The sequence below is a fragment of the Aotus nancymaae genome, unplaced genomic scaffold (assembly GCF_030222135.1).
Source record: "Aotus nancymaae isolate 86718 unplaced genomic scaffold, 86718_ANA_hifiasm-v0.15.2.pri h1tg000067l, whole genome shotgun sequence".
Classification (NCBI taxonomy): Eukaryota; Metazoa; Chordata; class Mammalia; order Primates; family Aotidae; genus Aotus; species Aotus nancymaae.
This window is the reverse complement of record NW_026988482.1, coordinates 6395178-6401177: the sequence shown is the minus strand read 5'-3', so window position 1 is coordinate 6401177 and position 6000 is coordinate 6395178.

Here is a 6000-nt window from a genome sequence, read left to right as displayed (position 1 = left end):
GAAGATCCAGACTATCTTGGCCAACATGGTAGACCTGGGTAACAAGAGTGAAACTCCGTCTCCAAAAAAAAAAAAAAAAATACAAAAATTAGCTGGGCATGGTGGCACGTACCTGTAGTCTCAGCTACTCAGGAGGCTGAGGCAGGAGAATTGCTTGAGCCCGAGAGGTGGAAGTTACAGTGAGCCGAGATCACACCACTGCACTCCAGCCTGGGTGACAGAGTAAGACTCTGCCTGGAAAAAAAAAAAAAGAAAAAAAGGCTGGGTTGGGTAAACCATCAGGTCCCAAGTTCCAAGTTTGCTGGGGACTGGGATGTGGCCCCCAAGACCACTAGGACCCAATGCTGACCTTTGAGATGGGTAAGCACAGGGGTCTGAGGGAACAGGTATCAGGAATGGGAGACTAAGCTTCTCTCATAAGTGCCTCAATATGAGCCCAGCGTGGTGGCCCACACCTGTAATCCCAGCACTTCGGGAGACTGAGGCAGGAGGATCACTTGAGCCCAGGAGTTTGAGACTAAGCCTGGGCAACAGAGTGAGACCTTCATCTCTACAAAATGTAAAAAATAAACTAGCCAGGTGTGCACATCTACAGTCTCAGCTACTTGGGAGGCTGAGGTGGGAGGATCTCTTGAGCCTGGGAGGTAGAGGTTGGAGTGAGCCATAATCATGCCATTATATTCTAGTATATGTGACAGAGTGAGACGCTGAGGTCCCCTCAGAGCCCCAGGCCCTGTTAGGTTGGACCCAATGCAGCCCCACCCAGCAGCTTAACCACAGAGCCTGCCAGGCTCTAGAGCCAGCTACCCCCCTGGCTGGAGCAGAAGGCAGATGACAGGGCCCTGCACTTAGGGTCAAGCTCAGGAAAGGACTGTGTGTGGGCATGTGTACCATATCCCATCTTGCCTATCCTGTTGCCCCCTGAAGCCACAGACGCTTGTTCATTCATCAGACATGTATGCATTCAACAAGGTACTAATGACATCTACCCCTGGACCCTGCAAAATCATTCCTGTTTATACCTAACAGAAATGAACACCTACATCCACCAAAAGACAGATGAAAATTGTTAACAGGCCAGTACTGGAAACAACCTGAATTCTTACGAACAGTCGAATGGATGAATTATGGTTAGCCAATCAATGGGATGCTTTTCAGCAGTGAGGATGAATAACATGGATAAATCACAGACATATTGTCGAGGGAAAAAGCCACTTCCCAAGGGGGCTTGATGTATAACTCAATTGGTTCGACGTTCACAAATGGAGGTCAAGGTAGTGGTTCACGTGGGGGGTGTGGTGCGATGGAAGAATTCAGGGGACCTCTGGGTGTTGGTGATACAGGTGTTCACATTGCAAGTTAATCTAGTGGTACACATATGGTTTGTGAACATTCTGTTCATAAAAAGTTTACTTGAGGCTGGGCGCAATGGCTCACGCCTGCAATCCCAGTACTTCGGGAGGCTGAGGTGGGTGGATCATGAGGTCAGGAGATCGAGACCATCCTGGCTAACATGGTGAAACCCCATCTGTGTTAAAAATACAAAAAAAAAAAAATTAGGGCCGGGCGCGGTGGCTCACGCCTGTAATCCCAGCACTTTGGGAGGCTGAGGCGGGTGGATCACGAGGTCAAGAGATCGAGACCATCCTGGTCAACATGGTGAAACCCTGTCTCTACTAAAAATACAAAAAATTAGCTGGGCATTGTGGCGCGTGCCTGTAATCCCAGCTACTCGGGAGGCTGAGGCAGGAGAATTGCCTGAACCCAGGAGGCGGAGGTTGCGGTGAGCCGAGATCGCGCCATTGCACTCCAGCCTGGGTAACAAGAGCGAAACTCCCATCTCAAAAAAAAAAAAAAAAAAAAATTAGCCGGGCGTGATAGTACACACCTGTAGTCCCAGCTACTCGGGAGGCTGAGGCAGGAGAATTGCTTGAACCCAGGAGGCAGAGGTTGCAGTGAGCCGAGATTGTACCACTGCACTCCAGCCTGGGCAACAGAACGAGACTCAATCTGAAAAAAAAAAAAAGTTTACTCAAAAAAGATAGTGACTTAAAGGATAGCAACACCTACTCTGTCTCACATATGCCTGGCATATCCTGGCACTCAGTAACTGTTGATTGTGCCAGGGAAGACGGGGGGGTAGTGAGCCAGACAGTCCTGCCCTCAGGAGGAATGCAGAGGAGAAAACTTGCTTCCTCAGCACAGGTGTGATGTGTCCCTGGAACAGGCGGACAGTGTCAAACTGCCATTTTCCTTGGGGAAAGCTTTAGGGAGGATCCAGGATGTGGCATGAGGAGACTGGGGGCAGAAAGCTGGCCATGGATGGCTCCAAGAGGAGGAAGCCCCTGGGATGGGGATGGGGCCTCTGATCAGCTGCCGCCCACTGGGAGCTCAGACCCCCTCCAGCGCACCCCCTCATCTGGAGTCCGCCCTGGCTGGAAGATGGCACTGCGGGAGGCCTTTCCTGCAGCTCCAGGCAGATCACAGACATCCGATTCTGGAGCTGCATCTTTGGAAAAGCACTTGCAGCAAGCAGAGCTGGTGGAAATACACTGCTTCTAGAAGGATCCCCAAAGCTCTGAATGATTTATTCGCTGCAGTGTTCACTGAGGCCCCGTCTGCTTTCCTCTTCCACAAGTAACATGTGACCTTTGTAAAGCATTTCCCCACACGTGCTGGGACCTTTGCTGCAGATGAAACATCACGTTTACTGTCTGTAGTTTTCAGAGGGCCCAGTGCCATGTTCTGCTCACACAGGGGCCACGATGGGGCTGTGCCTTGCTCTTCCCGCAGGCCACACCGCCCCTCCTGGAGAGCTAGGCAAGTTTCTTTTTTTTAAATAATTTATTTTACTTTAGGTGCATACTATATCTGGCATTTCTCCCCATGTTATCCCTCCCACCCCCGCTCCCTCCCCACCCCTCATTGTCTCTCCACCCCCCATTGTCTCTCCCCTACCTCCCAGCAACTGTCCCCTGTGTGTGATGCTCCTCTCCCTGAGTCCTCATGTTCTCATTGTTCAACACCCACCTATGAGTGAGAACATGCGGTGCTTGGCTTTCTGTTCTTGGGTCAGTTTGCTGAGAATGATGGTTTTCAGATTCATCCAAGTCCCTACAAAGGACACGAATTCATCCCTTTTTTATGGCTGCATAGTATTCCATGGTATATATGTGCCACATTTTCTTTGTCCAGTCTATCATTGATGGGCATTTGAGTTGGTTCCAGGTCTTTGCTATTGTACACAGGGCTGCAATGAACATAAGTGTGCATGTGTCCTTATAGTAGAATGATTTATAGTTCTTTGGGTATATACCCAGTAATGGGATTGCTGGGTCAAATGGAATTTCTATTTCTAGATCCTTGAGAAATCGCCACACTGTCTTCCACAACGGTTGAACTAATTTACACTCCCACCAACTGTGTAAGAGTGTTCCTATTTCTCTCCACATCCTCTCCAGCATCTGTTGTCTCCCAATTTTTTAATGATCGCCATTCTAACTGGCATGAGATGGTATCTCAGTGTGGTTTTGATTTGCATTTCTCTAATGACCAGTGATGATGAGCATTTTTTCATATGTTTGTTGCCCTCATCAATATCTTCTTTTGAAAAGTGTCTGTTTATATCCTTCACCCACTTTTTGATGGTTTTTTTTTTCCTGTAAATTTGTTTCAGTTCTTTGTAGATTCTGGATATTAGCCCTTTGTCAGATGGTAGATTGCAAAACATTTTTCCCATTCTGTTGGTTGCTGATTCACTCTAATGATAGTTTCTTTTGCTGTGCAGAAGCTCTGGAGTTTAATTAGATCCCATTTGTCTATCCTGCCTTTTAGTGCCATTGCTTTTGGTGTCTTAGTCATGAAGTCCTTGCCTATGCCTATGTCCTGGATGGTTTTGCCTACGTTTTCTCTAGTGTTTTTATGGTGTTAGGTTTTATGTTTAAATCTTTGATCCATCTGGAGTTAATTTTAGTGTAAAACAGCATGGTACTGGTACCAAAGCAGAGACATAGACCAATGGAACAGAACGGAGACCCCAGAAGAAACACCACACATCTACAACCATCTGATCTTTGACAATCCCAGCAAAAACAAGCAATGGGGAAAGGACTCCATGTTTAATAAAGGTGTTGGGAAAACTGGCTAGCAATGTGCAGAAAGCAGAAACCGGACCCCTACCTGTCACCTTACGCTAGGCAAGTTTCCGTCCCCCTCAAGTCTGTGGCAGGAGGAAGGAGCAGATGCAGGGACACCAGGGGCCCTCCCAAGCACCCACCTCCTTCATGCCACCAGCTAGGACGTGAAGGCTGAGCTTGCCTCACCCTGTCCCACAAACATGCCTCTGGCAGAGCTCTCTAGAATAAAGCAGAATCATGAATCAGAGCCGCGTTAGTGCTGTGACTTCTGGGGTCCACAAAGTCAGAACTGACTGGGTACAGGATGGGCCTGGCATCTGCAGGTGGCTCCCCACTGATGGGCTCAGCTCAGGCTATGGCCTCTCCTTCCCTGTCTACCTTCTCAGTGTCACCTCCTCCATGAAGCCCTTCCCCTGCTGATAGTCCTCCCTGCCCTGAGCCACCACGTCAGCCCTGCCGATTCAGCCTCGCCTTCCGTATGCCCAGCCAGATGCTAAGCAGGGCCGGTCTCCACTCGGGCAGACTCTTACCTGGGCTGCCCCTGGTGGCTGCAGAGCTCCCTGCTGGACACGGAATGCTTCCTGTCCTCTGCTTCCTGTAACACTCACCCTGAGCCTCCCCCCTACTCCTTTCCAGCCCCTGGGGCCAAGGCCAGTGTCTGTGTCCAGGCAGGAGAAGCAGCGCCCTGACCTCTGAGGTCACCTGGATGCCGGAATTCACTGACTCCAACGTTCTAAGCTGCTGCTCAATTTCTGCAGGGATCTGCTCTGATTTCTGTGGAGTGGTGATTTGCAGAGAACTTTGTTTTCTTTCTATTCCTTTGCCGTGTAAAGAAATGAAAGATTCGATCAGAAGCAAGATGGAGGAGTCCAAATTTTAAAAATAGAAATGAAGCATTTTGCACAGGCCCAGGTCCCACCCATGCCCTCATCAGGCACATCCTCCACATCACAATGTCTCACGCTGTGTTGTCTGGGCAGGGTGTCACCTCTCTCTCCTCCAGAGGGGAGACCCTGTCTGACCTACAACCAGCTTGTCCCCATTGCAGGGGACAGCACGGGACAGCGCCTGGCATGTACTTGGCACTCAGCAAGTAACTGCTGGATAGGCACTGACGAAGGGCCGGATCCAACAGCTTCACCGCGGATTCTCACTGCAGCCTGCAGCCGGAGCACCGGCTTCCCCAACACACAGCTTTTTTTTAAAAAAACAGTAGGATCAAAAACGATGAGTTCGCGTCCTTTGTAGGGACATGGATGAACCTGGAAACCATCATTCTCAGCAAACTGACACAAGAACATAAAATGAAACATCGCATGTTCTCACTCATAGGCAGGTGTTGAGCATTGGGAACACATGGACACAGGGAGGGGCGCACTATACACTGGGGTCTGTTGGGGGGAGGGGGGACAGCGGGGGGTGGGGAGTTGGGGAGAGATAGCAAGGGGAGAAATGCCACATATAGGTGAAGAGGAGGAAGGCAGCAAATCACACTGCCACGTATGCACCTATGCAACAATCTTGCATGTTTTTCACAGGTACCCCAAAACCTAAAATACGATTTAAAAAAAAAAACAGAGTAGGAGACAGGCTGGTCATTTCCCCAAGGATTCCCCATCCTCACTCTGGGGATGTGACCACACCTGCATAACCTCAGGGGTCAGCTTCTTTCAGGATGTCACACCCTTCAGGGGCTGGGAAAGCAGCTGCAAGAAGGCCCGTGAGACACGCGGCCCGGGAGAAGCCCTCCACGCTGGGCGTCCTCCCAGCTCAACAGAAGCCCCTGCAAGGCATCCTCCGGCAGAATCAGCCCTTTCCCACCTGCAGGCCCTTCTCAGCACCTCTGAGTTCCCCACACGTGGCA